Source organism: Drosophila sulfurigaster, chromosome 3 (genome assembly GCF_023558435.1).
Source record: "Drosophila sulfurigaster albostrigata strain 15112-1811.04 chromosome 3, ASM2355843v2, whole genome shotgun sequence".
NCBI lineage: Eukaryota > Metazoa > Arthropoda > Insecta > Diptera > Drosophilidae > Drosophila > Drosophila sulfurigaster.
In genome coordinates, this window is record NC_084883.1 from 21,997,268 (window position 1) to 22,021,815 (window position 24,548).

The following is a 24,548-nucleotide window of genomic DNA, read 5'->3' on the forward strand; positions in this document are numbered from 1 at the left end:
AATGTGGGTCGACTTTAAAATTGTGTTTGATGTGCGTGCTTCGCCATCAAAATCCACAAGCATCAGCAAGATTGCAAATGAGTATGTCATCAAATGCGGTTTCTGTGTGCCGTAAAAAAGATGTCTACCCTGTGTGTGTGTGTGTGTGTGTGTGTGTGTTGGTGTGTGTTTTAAGTGTTCTATCGCCATGGTAGATGGTAGAGAGAATCTGCTGACAGACTATTTGTTCTGGTGCTGCATATCTACATGGGTAGAATGAGTACTTGAAGCATATCTCATTGTGGAGAGGAGGCAGACGCCTTAATTGGCATAAACAATGGTTAATTAACATAAAACTAACATTTCGAACCGACAGCAAACCCAATTTAAACAGTCATACGTGCGTAATTAAGTCCGTCTCCCCCATCGCATTGGCCATTTGGGGATTGGGGGCGCCCTTCCTCAGTCTCTATCTCTATCTCTGTCTCTGCATTTGTCTCTCTCTCTCTCTCTTTGTCTTTTGAACCCTGTAGCAAAGTGTGTGTGTGTGTGTGGAGGTCTGGGAATGGGTTTGTGCTGAAACTCAATCCGCATCGGTTTCACAGTGAAAGTGGCATTAAACGCACGAATAGTCAGACCTCGATGATTGTTGACTGTTCACTGTTCACTGTTAACTGCTGACGGCTGTCGACTGTTGGCTGAAGGCATCTCTCTCTCTCTGTCAGCTTCCTGGCTGACTGTTTCGGTTTCTGTTTCGTGTGAAGTGTAAGCAATTAATTGCGTTTAACGGCAAAACCCAAAAGTTCACCGCACCACAACCGCCATTATGGTAAGTGGTGAAGTGAAGGTTGCGGCAGTCGTCGCCATTTAATATTATTAAATCCACGCATATAAATGTATGTACGTGTGCGAGTGTGGCTCTGGCTGAAGGTCTCTCTTAATGGAACTATTTGATTTGCACACTCTCGCTTCGCAATCCGATTAAATGCCAAAGAGATGGTCTTCAAAAATTCTCACACGGAATGCTTGACATGCTCGATTTTTGTTGTTCTTTAGCTGATGTTTGCACAATTAAAATGCTTGCACACACAAACACACACACAAACTCACAGTCGGAGCTAAACCACTCTTGGCAATTTCTTTAGCTGCGCCTGCAGTTATGCAATATTATTTTAAAAACACATTCCCTGCTGCTTTGTTGCTGCTTTGCTGCTGCTGCTGTCAGAGGCACAGCCAACACACAGCAAAGCAGCGTCTGAGGCATTTGTGAGTTTCCATTTAATTTGAATTGTTTTGTGAATGGCGAACATTTTTGTGCGCTTCACTGCACAGTGCACTGAACAGCAGCAGCAGCGGAGAGCTAACTGTATATTGCTCAGGGCCACGCCCTGTCCATAAGCTTATTAAGTGCGCTTAGCTCTTTAATAAACACTCATTGAAACTTTCGAGCACAGCCGAAAGTGCAGTTCAAAAAGCTGTGGCCACATTATTTTCTGCAACATGCTACAAACGATGGCTGTTGCGGCGAGCGAGCGAGCGAACGAGAGGAATGTGGCAAGGACAAATCTAAGCGTAGCAAATACAAACTGTAAAATGAGTGTGCAGGGGGAAGGAGGAAGGAGAACGGAACGGAACGGAACTATGACGCCTTCGGGTGGTAAATTCAATTAAATAACTGGGCAAAAGTTTCACAACTTGAATTCAACGTCTTGAAATGTTTTGGATACAGTTTGACAACAATTTATACTCACACACTTTTACATTCTTACACGCTGTTTCGTTTCGTTTCGTTTTGTATTTTGTTTGCAGCTCGCTGTCATTTTGTGCAAAATAAAAAAAGAGAGAGAAGAAAAGTTTTTCAACATTTTTGTAGTATTCGCACAAAAGCATTCGTAGAACCGACTGTGCGCAACACCGAGGCACCGAGAGGCACCGAGTGAGGTGTAGAGGAGGCAACCATCCACCTTCGTGGGTCCGGGTGCATTTTTGATGGATTGTCGAGCTGTGCTGGCCAGGGCAAGTTTTTTTTTTTTGAACTGAGAGTAAATCTCAAAAGTTTGGCAAGCAAAATGAGCGCAAGCATTCTTAGTCAGTTTGCTAAATGAATTTACAGGACCACAAGCTGCTTAACTGCCGAGCTGAACTGAGCATGGAATGAGGTCGTCTCCTTCTTGGAGCTAAACTTAAGCCGAAGCTCATTTTATTTCACTTATCGCCTGGTCACTGCTCACTGGTTGGGTAATGAAAGCCATGGCATAAACTTTCATTTGACCAGATACATATTGTGCAAACAACATTTCGAAGAAACAGCAGAAAACCACAAACTTGCCTCGACAGCTGCTTTATCAGCTGCAGGCTCATGACTCTCTCTCCCCTTTCTATCTCACTCTCTTTCTGTTGCTGTCTCCAGTGTCTGCTTGTATTGACTGTATTCTTGTTTATGGCTCTGAGCGTGCTTCTGTTTATATAATTGTTTGTCTTATTGTCGTTCTCTGTCCTCGTCCTCGTCGTTGTCGTCGTTGTCTTTCTCTGCTGTTTGCACATTTCCGTTAACTTTTCCGTGATGTTTATGTTTATACTGCATGCTCCGAAATCCAAATGGATTATGCCAAATTGTTGTTTAATACCGCTTTCAATTAGACTTGATAGCCATTTGAGCATATAAATATGCAGACGCACTCAATTTTGGCCACAGAGATTTGTGTTATTTGAATGAACAAGCATTTGAGACTGCTGAGATGTCCTGTATACAAGGAGTATAATACCCTGTGATCATAATAGTGATAGACACTTTAAAAGATTGCATTTCAAAGAAAAAATGTTTCATTTTGCGGCGACTCAAGCTCGGTATCGAAAGAGTACTGAAATTATCGTTATATCTTATTTATAATTATTACTAACAGTTAAAAAACAATGATTTAAATAAATTTAAAAAAATAAAGCTGCACTTTTCTTTGATTTCAATCGCAATTTCAAGCTCTTTAATATATAAAATAGGTTATTGGAAAAATTTAATATATAATAAAATTTAAATTTACGAATAGAAATTTAATATTTTTTGCCAATGAACAAAGCTAACAAATGTTCTTCTTTCACAATTTCAATTTCGGAATGATGATTATTATTAAACCTATTTTATAAATTATAAAAGCCAATAAACGGCCAAACTGATCAACTATAGTATTTACTATGTGTATAAACAAATCCTTTCTGAAATCGAAGTAAAATTACGCTCAACAATTTGCTAATTAATACACAAAAAGATACTGTGTTGACGCCCTTTAAAGTTTGCAAGTTGAATGCTAATAAATCTGGGCTAAAAGCTACTTTTTGATCAAACTAATATAGAATGCACATTAGCAGCATTTGAGTTACAATTTGCATAAATTTGACATAGTATCCCTAATTTGCTTGGCAGAGACAAAAGACATATTCAGATACGTGCAGGGCCTCAGCATGTGTATCTATATATACATATAACCCTGTAGAATGTGAGATGGAGGCAAACGCATGGGAGTCATTATTTTGGCATTGAGAGTGGAAGTGAATAACAATGCGAATGCTTCATTAAATGACGTAGCACAACAGGAAAGCTCAGCAAAGGACACACAACGAAAAAAGACAAAAAGGGCCTGTCATTGCCAATATGGCATATATAGTCTAATATATATGGTATTTTGAGAGTTCGCCACGAGTTTATTTTACCGCAGCGCATTATATTTGTGTGTTGTATCGAGGGGGAAAAGACAGAAAACAGTCAGGAAAGAGCCAGCTGCGAAACTTGCCAGATACATATATCTGTATATATCTGTTTGCTGTCTATTTTGGCTTGCACTCGTTGCCCACATGCCACATGCCACATGCGTGGCAACTTTGGCGGAGTTCCATGCGCGCTGTCCCCAAACCCAAACTAGATTGATCAAGATTTGTGTGTGTGTGTGTCGCTGTTGTCGTTTGCTTGCTTGTGTTTGTCTTAGTGTTTATGTTTATGTTTACAATGTAACCTGACAGTTTCAATTAATTGATTTATGTGTTCGAGAATTTGGCAATTTCGTCCACTCTCTGCCGTTAGTTTGCTTCGTGCTCTGTTCTCTGTTTCCGCCCTCTGCCCCGCCTTCTATTGTTTCGGCCTCTGCAGCTGATTAAATGCCAACTGCAATAAGCGCAGCGAACCAATTGCAATCAGCACGTACATGGGCATGTGTGTATGTGTGTGTGTGTGTATCGAGAGAGTGTGTGTGCCATATATTGCGATTACCTGCCACGCCCGGTTGCGTTGCCTGGCATTAATCAATGCACAATTTTTCATAATAAGTCAGCAGCAGCTGTGGTACAAAAATTGAAAATGCCAGCCGCAATCAGTGGTTTGTGTGTGTATGTGTGTGTGGGTATGTTTGTGTGTGTGTCCTTGGCAGGACAACGGCACATGACTTTAGCAATTGATATTTGGGTCCATTGATTCATTTATGTCGTATAATTTGACAACATAAATAAATTAGGCCAAGCTGGCAGCCAAGAGGGCAGAGGTGGAGACGGAGGCCAAGGCAGAGGCAGAGGGTGGGGCAGCACGGTTGATGTATTGAAACAGCAAAAGGTAAACCGTTGGCGGATATTGGCAAGGCAACAGGAAACGCAGCACAAAATACAAGAGAGCGAAAAACAACAAGCGCAAAGCGAAAAGCGGAACACAAAAAGCGCGCAAGACAAAAAGCAGCCAGAGGGGGTCAGAGGGAAGCGAGAGGCAGGCAGGCAGGTAGCAGTGACAGTAGAAACAACATGCCGTGTCCCAGCGGAAACGGAAATCTCAGGTGTTTGCTTTGCGTTCAACATGAAGCAGTCGAGCAAGCAAGCAAGTAAGCAGCAACATCATCATCATTATGAGTTGCTGATGATGACGTTCGTGTTGTAGAAAACTAAGGTTACACTTAAAGCTACAGTTTCGGCTAATTAATCTTGTTAGAAAAAGAGAGTGGAAATTGTCTCCAAGCACTCGCACTCACATGCGTTGACATTCGCATTCATACTTCAAAAAGATGAGTACTTAAAGTAAGCGCCTTCTAAATGTTGACGGCAATGGAATGGATGATAGCTGCTGTTCCTCCAACTGCTGCTGCTGCTGCCGGTGATGCCAGTGATGCCAGTGATGGTGACGTTGACGTGAATGACGTGATGAATGTCCCAGCATTTTGACGAATGCGTCCTGTTCGCTGCCACGACGCTGGGCACATGGCACTTGGCTGATCTCCACTCCACTCCACGCCACTCCATTCTACACAGCGGCCAAACGGAACATGCGAAACAATTTCAAGTGTCGTCATTGCCAGTTGAGCGCTCTATCATACATGCGCATGTTCATTTTGTTGCCAGCTCCCGCTGCCCCGCTGCCACGCTCCCCCGCTTTCACTCATTCGCTAGCTATCTAGCCAGCGAGGAGATACCTTTAGCCAGCCAGGATATATGGCAATGATGCGGAACGCCTACTGACATCCGCTTGCAGTTTGTCAACACGACAGGGGAGCCAACGAACGCGCATAAAAATGAAGCAGCAGCAACAGCAAAAAAGTCGCATAGATAAAATAATACGCTGCGTATACGTAATATTTTTTTGGTACACTGTGCACGTTCTATGCGCTATGCTCTATGCGCTATTGTTAGCTGATAGCTTCAAATGCTTCACTGCTCGCTTATTCCTTTTGCATACGTAAGCTGATTATGAACATGCTGGAATAGTTTGCAGCTCGTCAAAAGGGATTACCATATGCGATAGCAGCAGACGAGCATGAACAAAATCTCTATGAATTCATTGAAATGGTTTAATTGATTTCTATTAAATGTCTCAGCGACACTAATTAAAATGTTTGCTCATTATTTAGCTGCTGCCCATTATAATTGCTACTCGGCACCTGCCGCTCGATTAAAATGCTAATGTTGTTTTATGCATCTAATGAAAACATTTTCTGAATAATTGAATTCTCATAATCACATTGCCAGCATAATTAGAAATGCAAATATTTGGCTTTAGCTGCAATTTGAGTACAAAGAAATTCGCTTGCCAAATCGTTTTTGTGTGCTTGCTTTGTCCATCGGACCAGAAGCTATCATTGGCTGTAAATCGACCAAATCGACCATCAAGTGAGCGTCAATCAAGCGCACCATCAATATTATCTATCATATGGTCTAAATTAGCCACCCAGCCAGCCAGCTACATGGACGGGGTCTGAGGCACATGTCCTGCATCTCAAATGCTGCGTTAAAATTGGCAACAGTTAAACGGCAAATAAATTGGAATTGGTAATACAATTTCGTCACAAACATGTTTGCCGTTGTTGTCGGCTAAGAACGAGAGAGAACTGAGAGAACTGAGGATGGATGAATGATGGTCAAATGTAATCTGAGCGGCAAGTTGGAAATGTAATTTGAGTGCAAATTACATTCGAGTTGAAAATTAGCACAGTTGTCAATCTATGCGAGTGTTAGCCACCAGACAACGAGTGTAGATTGTGTGTAGATGTGGATGTGTGTGTGTGTGTGTGTGACTGGCAGCATATTAATGTGCAACTACAGTGAGGCACACTGTCTGGCCAATGCCTCGCCACAAATGGCACAACGTTGACAACACACTGAGTTTTAAAATTCATGAATTTCTGTGACCCGAGACCTGCACCTGTCCAAACTGAATGCTGAATACACCGCAGAGCATGAGAACGAGATTGGGAGACATTCTCTCTAGTCTGTTTACATTCAATTTGTTGGGCAAGAATGCAAATCATCTGTTGACCCGACACAATCCAATTGCTGTTATTATTAAAATGAGCTATAAAAAAAACCACAATGTGCCACCAATATTTCTTTTGCTGTCTGCATTTCACCTGTTGTCCTTGCGATGCAATTAAAAACAAAATAAGCAAAGGGTGGATAATGTATGCAATTTTAATATTGCATTTTGCAATGCGGTTCTTAAATAGTTGCATAATTGATAAACCCATTTGCCGGGAGTGAAATGCAAATTATTTTTATTAAATGTTTTTGTTGTGCGAATAACAAAGACAAATGAAGCAAACACACGCACAGAAATAACAGAGTTAACACACACACAAACAGAAACACAAACACGACGACTGTGAAAATCATTCAAAAACATGACAGCATGAATTCTTTGCGCAACATTTTGATTCGTATTTATGAAATGTTTTTCCCATCGTCGTTGTGAGAGTGTGTGTGTGCGGCCTTGCCACAGTTGGACATACTGAGCGTATGATTAATTGGCACATTCGTCTCGTAATTTACAGGTACCGAAATGCAATCCATGTTGAAATGTTTGCTGCTTAAATTTTCCCCCAATCCAATCTGACCAATCGCCAGATATTGTATGTGTTTGTACTGCACAAACACATGTGTTACGGTCACATGAATAACCTGTGTAATACTCGGAATACTATGTGTTATATCTGTGCTCTTTGACGAGTTCGGGATTGCGTTGCCAATGCTTCAGTGAGTGTCTCCATTGCAGCATATTTCGATAGGTAAATACAAATAACAGATACGATATCAGAAGATGGAATAACTTTCAGCATTGAATTCACCAAATTTAACATTTCACATTCATGTTTTAAGCATTGAATTCCATGTAAATCCTTTGAATAAAAACGACATAACATACTATTAACATAGCTGTATTTTCTAATATAAGATTACTCAACATGGAACAGTTTTGCAACAATGCTTGTTATCGTAACAAACTTAAAAACTTTCGACTTTTTCGCTTTAGTTGCAGTTGTTGTTCTAGCTGTTTGCTGTTTCGTGTTATGTTGCGTTGTGTTGTGTTGTGTTGTGCAAAAGGTGCTTAGCTCCAGCTTAGTCACAAAAGTCAGATAAAGTTATGTACATGTGCTTTATGGGAAACTTTTCATTAACTAAGCAACGTATTAGTTATGCTCTTTACGTAATTACGTATACGTACGGTTGGGCGAGTTGCCATGCTAATAGAGTTTGTGTGTTGTCTATCTATGTGTGTGTGTTTGTATGTGTGTGTGCGTGTCTGTCCAGTCAATCTTACCTGACATGCCACCTGGTCTTAGTTTTAATCATATTTGCACTTCTCGACAGCACAACTACGTGCCGTAAATATATATTTTTAAAAATGCACATTGCCAAATGACATGCATATAAAATGTAAAAAATATTCGTATTACACACAGAGCTCAGCTCAGCGGATGAAGAAGGGGACGCGCATATTACTTGTAATGAATAAATAAACATACACACACTGCGAGTGCTCGAATACTAACAGTAAATGCATGCATGCTCCATGGAGTAGTATTCGAAATAGTTTTTATACCCGCTACCCTAGGATTGAAGGGTATTATAACTTTGTGCGTTCATGAAATGTATATAACATGATGAATGAGATGTCAACAGCCGATACGATATAGCCATTTCCGTCTGTGTGTCTGTTCGCATGAATACCTACATAGATCTCAAAAACTGCAAGGGATAGAGTTATACTTTTTATTCGACAGCACTTGTCAGCTGCTTTGATTGATAATCTGGTACATTTTGCATCTTATGGTATATTTTTTGATGATGTACTATATTAATATACTAAATATAGCCTTTGATTGACAATCTTGTATATATTGCACTCTAAAATATACTTATTTTGAATGCAGTACTATATCAATAAAACTTTTATTCCAATTGGGTAGCAGGTATCTCACAGTCGAGCTCACTCGACTATAGTTTTCTTACTTGTTTCATATTTCAACTGGAAGGTTGTTTCGTTTGCCACGCGCAAATAGTTGACATTTTTCATTTGCATCCATATCAATTCGGTTGGCATTTTTCATTCTCGATAGACTGACGAAAGCTCTGGGCATGGAAGAGGCGCGTTTGACGATGCCTGAGTGAGCGAGTTATGGATACAGTTATGGTTATGGTTATTGTTATCGTATCTGGTGGCGCAAGCAAATTAAAGACTCGCACTCCCGCATCTCTCAGTCTTTTGCTCTGTGGATATGTGACATATTGACACTTGCCAGTTACGAGAATTTCTCATTTTTGTGTTGTGACAGCAGGATGCCAGCCAACGGAGAGAAAGAGAGAGAAGAGAGTGTGTATCGCTCACTTGACTTGTTTATTGCATTGCTGTTGCACTCAAATTGACTTTTGCTGTTAATACTTACTACACAACTATACTCTCTAGCATCATATATATCATGGCTAGTGCATTACTCTAATCATCCAAAGTACTCTCACACTCCACCTCCTCCCCGCCGCTCGCGCTCTGCATTGCATAACAGGCAATCTTTGAAATGGATATTCATTTCATTTTTGCTCCTTCTCTCAGATTTGTTTGTTTATTTGCCCTGACTTGCCTTGCCTTGCCTTGCGTTGGAGGCTTGTTGCAGGTGCGCGTGCCAAAAGGAAGGGAGCTCAGAGTGGCTGCAGTTTATTTGCCCTTTCGCCTGGGGAGGCCCGACAGGATCAAGTTGTACGTGTAGTGAGGAATGTTATCAGCGCTTTATTGAATTAATCAATCAATTTGTAGCAAGGCGGCAAGTGAATGAATGAATTGCCAAGGCAAATCAAACAGAAACTGAAACTCAATTGCCTGTTCAGCCAGCTTTAACAGTTTGCTTGAGTGGCTTTCAACTATTGAAGCAGCTTTTGATTTATAACCTGCCATCGAAAAAAAAATAAAAATAGTAGTAGAGATATATATATTTGACTCATTATGAGTCTCTCTGGCAATTTAACAATTTGTAAATAATTAATTTTCAATTATGCAAGTGTAACAAGAAAAAAAGAACGTGGCAAAATCCATTAACACGCACATGACGATGATGAGAACGAGAACGGGAAAAACAAGCAACAGCAAATCAACCAGCTGCTGCTTGAATACGCCTCAACTATCCTATTCACTCCACAATCAACATAGATGTGTGTGTCTGTGTGTATGTGTGTGTGCGTATTTGTGATGCTGTTGTTTATGTTGCCATAATTATACGCAAAAAGTGCTGCGGGCGAATAGCAGACTGGGCTCAACACAAACACAAAATACACGCTACAATTACTAAAACCCAGTCGCAATTCAGCTCTCTCTTTCCCACTCTCTGTCTATCTCTCTCTTTCTCTACGAATCCCAATCCCAATCCCAATCCCGACCGCAATCCCAAGCCGGAGCCCAAATCGACCCCTATCTGACCTGATGCCGAGGCTTGCCCTTTTTTCTTCTACTGTTTTCTTTTTTTTTTTTTTTTTTTGCGTTGTTGTCGATCGACAGAACGCATTTTGGGTCATGAGAATATGGCTGCTGCAACAAAGATTGTCAAAATACTGGGCACACACACACACACAAACACACCCACACACCCACACAGCGAAGTACACACGAGTATTTTGGATACATATGTATGGTAGTCTCTCTTTCGTAGTCGTATATCACACACAAAAGCTGTTCGTGTGGCACAAAGTAAAACGTAAAATTGTTTTTCTTTCTTTCGGTTATTTTTTTGAGTTTCTCGTTTTTGTCCCTTGCATATATCTATGTGTATGTGTGTGAGTGTGTATGTGTTTGGTTACTCCTGTTTATTCAGTTCGTTTCGGGCCCTGTTTGGTTGGTCGCCTGTTGTTTGTTTTGGAGGACGCAGAGCTACCGAAGAATACCCAAACGCACATTTGGCACAAAATGAAATTGTGAAATGCAAAATTAAAGCATAACATACAGAACGTTCGACAACGCCATCAACATCGACATCGACATCGACATTTTGGCAATGCCAATTTTAGTTCTGGCTAAAACGCGAGCTATTTGTAGCCGTAACATGAGTCGATGACATTTTTGCCCAAAAAAAGCAAAACTCACATTTCCAATGTATGGGAAGCAGGACGGTTGTTTAAAGTGCTTCGGATAGTCAGGAAAAAATAAAAACATCACGTTTCGATTTAGTCACGGTCGTCGCTTGATGTGTTCAAAAATAGTCAACTAATGGATTGTCTGACAGATATGGAAAGTGAATAAATGTTAGCACAAATAGTCGAAATAGAGTACATCAATCAATCACGAATAGATGTGTTGCTGGTAATTGAATTGCTTTTATAAATATTTAAGCTTTTCGTTATTGTTTTGAAATTATGATTTCATTAATAAATGTCTGTGCTTAATTTACGAACATATGTAGCAAACTTTTTGCAACACTTTCCAACTAGTTTCAACAACATTTAAGTTAAATCTTAGTTTCAGTTTTCATCCCATCTACAAAGCAAAGCAAAGTATACTGTGTGTGTGGGTTTTGCATCTTTGGAATGCTCTCGTAGTCAGTTAACCAACAAAACATAAATCAAAAATGCTGCTGGCTGCTGGATTTCCAAGGCTTTCAAGGCGAAAGTCAACAGTTGTTGTGCTGAGGCACGACAATGCCAGGAAATGCCTTCAGCGTCATGTGGGCGTGGCACTTTTAGCTTGGTAAAAAGTGCCAACTTTGGCCCAGAAACCGAAAATACGAGGCGAAGAGAAGCGAAGAGAGAAGAGAACCTTTACTGCTGCTGTTTACATTAAAAGCTTTTTAATTTGTATTCTAATTTCAATATTTGCTTGTGCATAACAATAAAATGAATTTGTATCCGAAAAAGGGATAGCTGAAGCCGAGTTGAAGCAGAAGAAGGGATCTAGGACCCGCCTACCCGCTTACTTACCCTTTATCAAGAGTCAAGAGTCAAGAGCGTTGCTGCAAAACGGCACATAAATATGCAAATGGCATTAGGCCATGTAGCGTGACTTTTGGCACGTTTAGCCAAAAACGCACAAAACATTTCAACGAAATCGAGTTTAAGCTTACACACCTGAGAGTGTGTGTGTGTGAGTGTGTGCGGGGGAGTGAGTGCTTCTGATTCTGTATGTAAAGTTGCTAAAAACATATTAAAAACTTTGCAGCTATAAATGCACATGTTGCGTTGTTGTTGCATGCTGCGTATGCGTAATTTGCACTCCGGGGCGTCAGTAAGTTGGCTCAGCTGGATAGAACAGCATGTTTGCATTACCACCCACACACCCACACACCCACACACACATACACACAACACTATCTTTGTGTTGCTGTTGCTGGGATGCTTGCAAAGTGGTTCCATGAAACCGCAGGCGGTCAGCCTGGTGACGCATCAAACTCGTGCATCGAGTGAATTGTCAACGACTACGACTACGATTACGACAGCGGCAATCGGCAGGTTGTGCTCGGAAATCTGTTTGAAAGGTCAAACAACAGATTAGATGACCTGTCAGTGGCATCCGCATTCTTCTCGACAACCAACATCATCGTTCTCGTTCTCGTCATCGTCATCGTCATGTGCTACGGAAATGTTGGGCTTGATGTTGATGTGATGACGTTGCTCTTTGATGACCACAAATTGATATCGGCCAAATGGCAGCTGGCAGCCACCGAAACAACTTTATCGACCATTAGAGGAAAGGTTCAATCGTAGTAGTAGTTGTAGTTCTTTTTTTCTTTCTATATCTGAGATTGTTATTGTTATGAGCGTTCTCTGCTCCCTTGACTGTGTAGATCAATTGACAAACCTCGGTTGACAGATGTCAGCGAGAGTTTGGAATGCGATGGCGCAACTCTAGAGTATTGTTAGCTGGCAGCGGAAATGTGAGATACCCAACGGAAGGTGGTGACTTTTGACTTGTGACTGACTGACTTGCTGACTCACTGACTGACTGACACTGACACTCTTCGACCCAATGAGTCTTTATTTAAATACCCACACACTCGTAGTCGGAAGTGCAGACTTTGAACCAGTTGAATCTTTCATGATTTATGCATATTAAAATTGTCTTAGTGCTATCCCTTTTTTGAGTAAATGTGTGTGTGCATACAACTTTTGCCTTAGTACAAAGTTTTTTGCCTTTGTACGTGTAGCTAACAGAAGGAACGTCCGATTACAATAGCTGGGTGTGGCTGAAGTAAACATGAGCTACTTCTACTACTTTTTCTACAATTGCTGCTGCTGATGCTGCTGCTGCTGCAAGCAGAGCGCAACTTTCTTTTTGAAGGCTTGTGCAGACCGTGAAAGAGCGTGCTTGTGCTCGTATTTGCCCAGCTCTTATTGAGTTAAACAGTTGTGAAGCAGCCCGTAACAATCTAAAGAGGGAAATGTGAGCAGCCAGCAGCAAGTTTTCTGCGACTTTCTTCGACTTTCTTCTCTGACTTTTCAACTCAAAGTCATTGTGTTGACTTAAATTGCTTGGCGCTTCAAAATACGGTACACACGCACAAATAGACAATGCGAGTCTTAAGCTCCTTTGTCAATGTCAAAACAACTAACTACAAGTATAACTAAGATACACATACGACTCCATATATTATTTGTTTGGCACTTGAAAACTTAATTAAAAACAACTTAAACGATATATGTGTGAATTGCATGCGGCAGCTGCATCAATTAGCGAACCTTTGACCGTCAAGTTTTAGCATTCGTGTCCAATTTCCAAGCCCAAGCCCAACGTCAACTTCACTGTCACAAAAGAAGCGCGCACAAAGCGCATATTGTGTGAGACAAAGGCGTAATTGCAATCTCTCACACAGACACACACACACACTGACACACACACACACACTCACATAGATGCATTTCATTTTGTGTGCACAACTAAGCAGCTATTAAGCGCGATGCATAGCAAATTGGGCGACAGTCGCCTTGAGTAGCGCACAAAAGTATGCAGCACTTTTTGGTTAGACGGAAGTCAGCCAAGGCAAAAAAGAGGCTGTAGTTAAGGCACACAGACTCACTCATATTGTGGCAGCGGGGATAATCGAGAAAGGCAGCCTGACTGGCTGATGATGATGATGATGAAAAGAGCTGGTCGAAAATGCAGTCGACAAGATGGCAACAAAGAGCGCACAAGAAGTGGGCCATGGGCAACAGTTTTGATTTGCATAAACAAAGGTTCAAGTGTAGCGAAAGTGGCCTCCCAAGTGGGCATGATAGGCCAACTGATTGAAGATGATGTTGCCATAGTGCTCAGTCTTTTTACCCACCTCTCACCCCCCCTCGCAAACCCACCTCTCAAACCCTTTTGCTCATTCCCAGTCCCAAGCCCTCAAGCCTCGAGCCCCATTCCCATTTCCATCTGTGTTTCTTTTTCTTTTTTTACTTTGGCTGATGGAGAGCAGCTGCAGCTGCATCAAGGACGACAATCCACCTGAGCAATGGCAAACAGTAAGCAGAGAGAAGGAAAAAAAATGTGAAAGGGGAAAAGGGAAAAGGGAGCTTGGGCAATGTTGCACACTCGATTTCCTGCGCGCATGTCGCGCAAATGTTTGTCGACAACGACAACAACGAAAAACTAAGAAAAGTTGATTGTTTTCAGTTGCGTGGCGAGCGAAGAGGGGGGAGGGAGCGGGGTGCGGCATGCCACGGCGCAAAGTTGACGGCTGTTTGCTGTTGCTCCTGCTGCCACATAGTTATTGTTGTTGTTGCTGTTCAGCATACTTTCGAGACAGATACAAACAACAGCAGAAAAAAGAAGAAGAAGGAGGAGGCGGAGGCTGAAGAGGAAGAGAGTCCCCACAAAATTTCCTTTTGCTGCATTTATTATAGCCTGTAATCGCAGCCTTTGCTTTTGTTTTCTGTTTTTGTTTTGCTTTTGTAGCTGCAGATAAAAATCAGCTGACGTCACGATTATACTCGGCTCTATGGCCAGCTATTTTTACACACACACACACACACACACACTCTAGCACACCCCCAACTTACACACACACTTAAACAATGGCGGCCGTAAATAATAAGGAATGTGGAGAAAAATGGGGAAGAAATACAACAAACGAACAAAAATAAAAACAACAAAAATAAAATCGTTGCTTCGGGTTGCGTTTCGGTCAAGGAAATGGAACGAATCCTGCCGTCCGTCCTCCTCCTCCTCCTCCTCCGCTTTGCTGGCTTTGCTGCCTGCACTCTGCACACTCTGGAGGACATTGTGCTAGTTTGTGCTGCTGTCGCAGACGTCATTTTAATCACATTGCTCTATAAAGCAGTTTGACATTTTTGCCCAGTTATTGTGAAAGTCGCAGTTCACTTTTATTTTTTTCAATGTTTTGTTTTCCCCTTGTCGCACGCACACACACACATATGCACACATATATATTGACAGTTGACAAAAAACTGGCAACATTTGCATTTGGTGGCCCACTTGACAATTCGCACTTGAAAATCTTCATGGCGAACGCAACGAGCGAAGGGGGCAAAACATTTTTGCCAGATTTTATGATCTCTGCAAGCGTGTGTGAGTGTATGAGTGTGTGTGTTGGCTAAAAGCTTTCAAGCACATACTCATTGGCAGCGGCGGAGAAGAGGGAACCGAGGAGAAGGGAGGCAGGCTTGGAGGCATTTTCGAAATGTGCTCCCTTATGTTAATTAAGCTTCCACTTTTCCAGCGTCAACTATTTAAAAGAAAACGCTGAGTGTTGCACTTCAGCTAAGCCATATGCAAGCGAAAAAGAGACAGCTCGGAAAAACGAGCGAGCCAGCGACAGTGAGTGATGTGGTGAAGAGGTGAATAGCGAGCGAACGAGATGAAAGCCAGCATCAAGCAGCAGCGTACAATACATCAGCATCTGCATCAGCTGACATCGCGCATACGACGCGTTGTCAGCGTGCATTTGACAACGGCCTCATTTGGCGGCAGCGACGGTAGCGGCGGCTTGTTGTTGTCAACATCAGCCTCACATCGTTGTTTCACATAATCAGTTTTGTTTAATCTGCTTTTTAGCCATGTGAGATTAGCGCATTATTATAGGATTAATGCACGTTTCGTGGAAATACGCGATAGAGGCAAACGTCGAGGGCGTCATCTCTGATGAGGACAGTTGTTGTCTGGTAATATCAAGGCCGCATTTTGGGAGGTCTATTGTCAACGCAAATTTTCATTCTTTCCCACTCTCTGAGTACTAGGTGGGCAAGTGGGCGACGGAAGCTGGCGGTGCATAGATATACGAGTACTATAGCGCATAAAAGATCAAAGGCCTTGAATAAAGCATCAAATAACGAGCTCGCGAAGCAGCGGCAGCAGCAGCAATCGAGGCATGATAATGAAAACTGTTTCGCGCTGTCCCGCTCCCAATTTGGCAAGTAAACAACGACCTTTTGGGTGCCGCTGACACCAAAAGAGACACAGACAGAAAGACAGAAAGAGAGCGAGAGAGAGAGATAGAATTCATAGCATGTGGCACTGTCAGGCATTTGACATGCGATTAAACCTAATTTGTCCCTGATGCCACTCAGCTGCTGGCGGGTTTCAAATACCGCCAGCCTGCAGAATGCCAGCATTTGACCATTTGCTAAGCACTTCCTCTATGCAACATGAATTAAAGAGCATTATAAATTAAGTACTAAGCAAAAGGCAACACAGTTCAAAGATGTGATGGGAAAATGAACTGTAATCAAATCGATCGATTTAAATGCAGTTCGAGTTCATTTTAGCTTTATGAGTGCTGAATATCTAACTATTTAAGTCTAATTTGTAATGCGAATTCTACAGCTGCCCAACTATTCATAATTTGCAAAATTATGACATTTATAAAATTAATTAACTGCATTGAAGTAGCCAATCAACTGATTAAAATCCATATTGTATTTTGTCACAGCTTAAATTAATTAATGAGCTCATATTAACCTAAATTAGTTTTGATTTAAATTTACTTTCAAAACTTTAAGCATATGCGGATAATACTTTTCCGTTCATAAAAGGACGAAAAGGACGTTCATAGAACGATGAACGATAAGTGTTATCGAACGAAAAAGAACGACGAGCAACGTTGGAAAGAAAGTTGAACGAACGAAATGAACGACCTAGTTCACAGATCAAAAATGAACGAACGAACTTATTAAGTAAATAAAACGTAGTTTACACAACACTATTGTCTAATCATACGAAAACTCAAGCTATGTCAATTGAGCTTCACCAATAAATTAATTTTATCGATGTTGTAATTATTCACCATCGAATTCAGTAAGTTGAATTAATTAGTCACATGTTTAGCTAACGGAAATCAATAAGAACACGCAGTAATGTTGACTGGCTGTGCTGTCCTGGCCAATTATGGCACACACAACATGCATTATTAATACTCGTGTGTGGCCAGATGTCGATTAGACCAATTAGCAGGTATACTCAACTATATGTTTATGTTTATGTGTTTATGTGCCTATGTGTGTGTGTGTGTGTGAATTGACAGCTGTGGCTGTTTCAATTAATTAAAGTAAATGCAAATTTCCTGGTGTGCGTTGGTGATCAACTGCTAATTAAAATCAGTTTTTTGGTCAAACATTGCAGGCTCTGCTGTAAAAAGCTAATAAACGACATTCTCAATTATTATGCAATAGTTGTCACACACGCACACACTCGCAGCACTCGGTCACTTTTACATATGCTATTGTCAATTGACACAGTTATTAAAAAAGGCATTTAGAAAATGGTATTCAAGGCATGCGGGCGGCAAACTTCGATATCGACATACTTAGGCACACTCTTTGACAGCAGAGTGAGAGGGTGAGAGAGAGAGAAAGAGAGAGAGGGAGGGGGACAGCGGATGACAGCCGTGTAAAAGTGGCAGCGTGTTGGCAGTGGCAGTGGGTGCTTCATGCCCCATGTCGCATACATGCCAGCAGCCAGCAGTCAGCAGCACTCGAACGGAAAAGGAAACATTCGCAGAGATTTCCTTGAACACAACATGCGATGGAATGAAGAAGCAGAAGGAGAAGAAGAAGAAGAAGGAGGTGGCAAAAGTCGACAGCGGCAAACGTTAAGGAATTCAATTAGGCAGATGAGAGGGCGGTTGAGCGATGAGCAGATAAAAGTGTTGCCAGGCCAAGTCAAGTCACAGCAAAGGCAACAGCAACAGCAATAGCAAAAGCCAAAGACATTTCTGACACTTCATATAGTTGAATAAGGGTACAAGGCACACACATTGGCATGAAGTGACTTAGCATTGCCTAAGCTGACTTGCAATTGCACCCTTCTCTCTTACCCTTGCTATCTTTCTCGCTCTCTCTCTTGGTTTGCTACTCGAAGTAGCTACTCGAAGCATGCTGATGTTGCTGATCCTTTGGCGATGGCATTGCCAAGTTTGCTCTTGCTCGTCGAGTATGATGGCTTAATGGCAAAATCTCAATACATCTTTTGCACTTTGCACCCACACGCACTAGAAGCCACTTTGATTGGCATTACCAGAAAAGTTGAATGCGGTCGAAAACTAACCGCATGCGAGAATGAGACTCTGAGACTGAGACTGAGACTGAGACACAGACACAAACACAGATACAGACACAGAGACAGTGACAGGGACAGAGTTGAAGATGGGATGCTGGCTGGCAATGTCGAAGATAGTAAAGACAAACTTGTAAAAGCATTCATCATTCATGGTCTGAATTGCAAGCAATTTTCTTTTGGCTTTATGTTTGTGCAGCACAATTTTAACTGCATATATTTCACAAATCTGCATACATATATTAGTTTTTGTTCTTCTATGTATGTATATTTGATTTGTGCAGATTATTCAGTGCCTTGTCCTTCTCGCTCATCGTTGTTCATCATCCATCCACCGTTGTCTGGGCGCCATTGCGACGCTAAAGTCAACTGAACCGTTTTAATTGCTGCATAAATATTTGTTTAAAATTAGCTCATTGTGCGCGCCATTGACAGCTCTCTCGCTCTATTCGTGGCGCCTCTCCACGTGTCTGTGTTAGTCAGTGCACCACCAAGTGACTCGCTTTGTGGGTGTCGCTGTCACTCAGTCAATTATAATTTATTTATCTATAATTAGTAAGCAGTCGCTTGGGTTCTCGTCTCTCGTCTCTACTCTATATAAACTCACTGCCAGTAGCTGCAACTAAAAAGATTGTTTCTACCTTTCCTCTCTCTCTCTGTATTCTTCTCTGTCTGTCTCTCTTTCATGGTTGCAGTTTATGGCTTTAAAACTATCCCCTGCTGTAATCAATGTTACACCAGGCAGCCAGCTTTTGTGGCAATTTCGATTCGACTCGATTCGATTTTAGAGTTCACTTTTTTATGGCCACACTCGAGCACAATCTCATCGCCTGCGCCATCGCCATCGCAATGGCAATAGCAATAGCAATTGCAATGCTATTCAAACGTTCAGTTACTGCATTCAATGCAAGATTTCAATGCATCTTCAATGCTCACAGTTATCACAGCTCTCAGCCCCGCCATCTTCCCTTTTCACATTGATGGCGGCCCATTAAATCAGCAGCCGCACAGTTGGGAGCTGTGTACCTATAGCTATGTATATAGTACCTACATACATTCAGGTCTGGATTACTTAGCTCTGGCAAAAATTAATTTGAACGTTGTTTGCATTTACACACACACACACATACACACCCACAGATACTTACATCGATACATACATGTGTACTTATTTGGCTAACAATGTGTGTACATGAGAGCGAGAGGGAGAGAGTGAGCTAAAGAGAGATTGCTTAAACGCCATGCGACCAAACCCAAGCAGCCTTGTTAGCAACAACATCAACTATACATGCTTGTGGCTTACAGCCGCAACTAGTTTCCAAATTTCGCCACTTTTCTAGCTAGAAGTTTGCTTCCCCCTTTTTTGTTGTTGTTGTATGTAGTTTGCTATTTATGAGTTGGCAGTTTTATCATCGCACATTTTTTTGCATCACAAATTTGGAAGCGATATAAAGTTTTCAAATATGCGCAGTTTGAAAAAATGCATTTTACATATTAAGTTTCAATATTAATAGACTTTTAAGTATTGAATCGATGTAAGTAAAGGATTGATAGTCGTGGTCGTTAAAAGATTTTTTGATTATTTTTTATATTAAATTGTCTTTGAACATGGACAGCATGAAATCACAAAAGTTTGCTTGCTTTTTGTATATAATAATAACTATTATTAATGAGGTGTTTGCCAATATAATTTCCTCTACAAATTTCATAATTTTAAGGGCCAAGTTAATCTGTGAAGTAGAAAATACCAAATTGGCTTCTACTCTTTCTTTTCTTCTCTTTAAACATGTACACTTGTAAATGTCCATTCTTATATCCTATTCACTTTGAATTTCGCCAGAGTGATAAACATTTTCATAGCATAAATGTTTCTTTGTTATCACTTTTGTAGCTTACAAATATTGAAGCTGTATAGTTATAGTTAACTATTGTGATAGCAAAGAATACGGTTCTATCTTCAAGATTGTGGCAATCAATCATCAAAATGAATGAGCTATTGATCAATGATTTATATAGTATTTGGCTATTCCTACGTTTCTGTGTATTTTTGTATAAGGTATTTTTTTGGTTACACCTTAAATGATATCTTTAATTCACTATAAGTAGACTGCTGCATGTTTTGCAAAGAATTTGCAGCAATTGAGCTAAAGATGCTGTTTAATTTGGGTCAAGATTGGGGAGCTAAAAATACATGCTAAATAATTAGAAAATTTGCTATAGAGGTTAAATGTGGAATTTATTGTTGTAAATAAAGTTCGCCAGATGTTTTAGTTAAATGAATAAAGCTTGTTTGTAATAAACAGCACCTAATCATCGCTAATGGAGCCACGATTTAAGTTGGGATTCCGCTGCAGTTGCAATTGTTGCAGTTGCAGCAGCAATGAGTTTATTCACTGTTTCATTTGTTGTAGTTGTCGCTTAGCAGCTGTTTGCATTGCTCTTGCTCAACGTGCGGATAAGTCGAAATTTACACAGGCGTCGATTGTGCAGAGTCGAGTGCTTGGTAATGCTGAAATTTGCACTTTACACACACCCAGCGAGTGAGAGAGAGAGAGAGAGAGATCGAGTGAACAGTGCATACATTTGGTATGCGGAAATGGGGAATGTTTCGGTGGAGAAGTTTAGCGCGTTGCAAGTATGCCGCTAACTCCCCGCTGGGGGGCAACTGGGGTGTTGGTGTGTTGGTGCGCCGCCATTCGCCAGACACGAGCAGCATAAGTAAACAAGTTTAGTTAGTATAATCAACGCGCGGATGCCGCCTGCAAAAGGAAAAAAGCGAGTGTTGCATGCATATCCGCTTACATGACACGACCAAACACGCAAAAAGATGGCACAAAGATGTGTGAGCGTATGAGTATATATGTTTTTATTAGCCTGCTTTTGTTGCTTTGTTATTGTTGCTGGCTGCATTTAGCGTAGCAGGTGAAACTACTCCATAAATATATATATAAAACATATACTATATGTATGTATGGTATGTGTGTTCAACTTGATGCTCCGGCTCGCAGTGTCCATAAAACCGTATTACCTCTGATTTACGCTAACACACATGAACACAAGTCGAGTTTGCTGGCTCATCAGTGGAACAGACAAGGGAAGCAGGTGACGGGAAGGTGTGTGGTCGCTTTGGCGCCTTTGTGCCACGCTCATTGAATGTTTTCATATTAATTTTTTATTGAATGATGCTGTTGGACCTCTCACTTTGCTTCTCTCCTGCTATAATACTTTTCGCTCGTTTACGCTGTCAGCTCCATGGCACAACTTTATTCAATTTCTATACAGCTCATGTGGCACACAGTACCTGTAACCGTGTGAATTTATCTGTGTGTGTGTGTGGTGTGTGGAGCAAACGACAAGAGTTGCCGTGTAAAATGGCTAACAAATTGCATGTACTTACAACGGCCACAACAGCATCAACAACAGCAGCAGCAGCAACAAATGAGCAACATCAAGTGAAACATTTTGGTAGTTGTTTAAACCGTCGAGGCGAGACAACCACAGACAGGACAGACATACGAAAAGACAGACAAACAGACGAACTAAGCAGGCTGGCTGGATTACGCATATGTATGTGTGTATTTATAGCTGATGCGGCAAACAAGGCGGCAACAAGCATATAAAAACCGACACGACAAAGGATAAAAAAAAAAACAAATAAGAATGCTTCAGTCGAATGTGCTCAACTTCGAGATACCCGCTAAATAAATTTTCAACCAAAGTAAAACCCTGTGAAAACAGTATAATGTAAAAATTCTCCAAATTAATATATAAAAAATACTAAAACATACAAAAATAAAGTAAATTAATGTAGTTCTAAATGCAAAAAAAGTATTTTGTTAAAAAAATACCGAATTATACTAAAAATACTAAATACCAACACGAGTCGAATTTGGTATATCAATATACTACTACATTAAAAAATAATTGCTTTTAGCTACAAAAATATGCCAATATATTTATTTGGTATATCAATATACTATTACATTCAAAATATACCATTGAGTATGATATACACCAACTTGTCAACGAAAGGAATTAATACCAGACAGTTTCAGCAGTTGTTTACTATACAAAATGATTGCATGAATAATTGCTAAGACGGATTTGGCTATATCGTCTGAGCTGCTGGCGCTGATCGAGAATACTATATTTTAATGTATCGAAAAAGTTGCATCTCCTGGCACAAAGTTAAAATACCCCTTTACCCTATTGGTAACGGGTACAAAAAACACAGCTAAGCAAAGGACTACAACAGTAAGAAGCGAACGCACGCCGCAGCGGAATAAACAAAGCCACAAAACGAGATGGACTTAAGCGTGGCATATAGCCAGGATCAGGCTGTGCGACTGCAGTACACCTGAGACTTCGTGTTCTTGCTGCTGGCACCCAACTCGAGGGCTCTGTCAAAATTATCGAGCACACACCTGGGCACACACACACTCGGTCGCAGCACACGCAACTCGGCTGCTGCTCCTTTGGCCTCCTCCCTCTCCCTGCTTGGCTGTATAAATATTTTGCATAAAATATCAATTTTTATATGTAAACACCGGATATGAGCATTCTGCATAAGCACGTTCGTCAGGCAGGCAGTCAGGCAACGACTTTAAACTTAATGAAATTGAAAACGTTATGCTGACTGACTCCAACTACAAATGCCACGACACGCCTCCGCCTCCCGCTCGGTAAATATAAAAGGCACACAAAACGCAAACTTTATAAATTGTTTAATAAGTTTCTTTTTTTTTTGTTTTGCTCTGTGTGTACGACATTCATCTTTCGTTGTTGTTTTTCTCTCCGTTTGCTTCGAATGAAAAAAAATACCATTGCATAACTTAAGGCGCGCTGCTCTGTGATTAATGTGGTTGCTGCTGCGGTGGTCAAAGGCGGTTGCGGAGGCGGAGACAGTTGATGGGCCTTGCAGCGATTTGCCTGTCCATGAGCGACGGCTACAAATTTATATAAATCTGGCGTCGTCGTCGTCGTTGTTGTCGTTGGACTTATCTATGGCCTAAAAACAGGGCGTGGTCGACGCTCCATGTAAATTAGGGCTACAAAGTTACAAGAAAAACGCGTCGAAAAAAAAACACAAAACAACAAAAAAGATAAACCGACGACAGGCACTGAAAATGGGGTCACACAACGCACAAGAAAATAATTGAAGGCATTTGAGATGACATTAAGCCGAAAAAAGGTTCAAGCGGAGAGACAACACCAAAACAGCACATTCCCTCGATTTTATAAACATTAGTCTTGGCCAACAACAGCTGAGGCACATCCTTTATTTTTGACTTGGGAATGGGTTCAAACGCTTAGATTTACTTGTTGATTTGACCCTGTCTGGCCACTCTCGATTGAATTACGCGCACATAAAGCGATACCCGTAATGAACTTTGGCAGCAGCTGGGGAAATTAATGTGCCCAGAACTCGGGGCGGCCATTCACTTTGAGTTCTTCTAACTGGTTTTTGCGCACGATACGCTTAATTGCCAACTAATAGGTTTTTCATGTTGCGGCAAATTGTCGCACAGCAACAAAATTTTTCGGTATTGAATGCTAAATTGAAATTCAAGTGAAATGACAAAAAAGCCTGTAAAAGCATCGCTTGTTGCTGTAATGCCCCCCGAATCGATTGCTGCAGCTGCAGCTGCCACACACACACGAGTCAGTGCAACTGCTGCCGCTGGCATTGGTTGTGGCAGCCACATGGCAATGACTGCCTATCTGTGTCACGGTTCTCGCCCGCAGGCGCATGTGGGTGAAAGAAATAAAACAAGTTCATGGTGGTTATGACGGGGGTGGGAGAAGTGTTGCAGGGTTGCAGTTTATAAATGTTAATTAAAATAAAAGTGCTGCAAGTTGGTCAAATAACAACGCTGCGAGCTATGTTTTTGTATTTCAAGCATTTGTTTGTTTTATTTAATGCCCAGTCAGCCGCAAAAAAGTCGACCACTGTGTTTGTTGTGTGAAATACGGAATTCCAATCAAAACATAACACCAAAACCCAACACACACACACATCCTTCCGTAAGCATATCACGTTTCCCTGTTAACGCCAGCAATAAATATTTCAGGCGCAATTTCCTGGGCGTTCACACATCCACTTAGCCCGCTTAGCAAAACCCTTGCCGCACTTGCCATTCGCCACTCGCCACTTGCCACATGCCACATGCCACTTGGCCTTGCTTGGCCTGCTCATATGACTTAAAGCATTGCAGACGATCCTCCAGCAGAGCACAAAAGCAAAAAAAACGCTGTTGCAATTGGACTTGTTGGCGGCACCGTTCACATTGTCTATTATCGATGC

The 24,548-nt window shown here is 41.3% G+C and overlaps 1 protein-coding gene and 1 long non-coding RNA gene across 14 annotated transcripts in view; one reads left to right on the forward strand and one right to left on the reverse strand.

Annotated features, from left to right (window-relative positions):
* Positions 1-24,548, reverse strand: part of LOC133841468 (pneumococcal serine-rich repeat protein) — a 91,523-nt gene that overhangs the window by 20,383 nt on the left and 46,592 nt on the right. The gene's annotated exons all lie outside the window — the stretch shown is intronic.
* Positions 15,024-16,129, forward strand: LOC133845363 (uncharacterized). The gene is made up of 2 exons (XR_009894747.1): positions 15,024-15,855; positions 15,931-16,129. It is a non-coding gene; the product is annotated as an uncharacterized LOC133845363 (long non-coding RNA).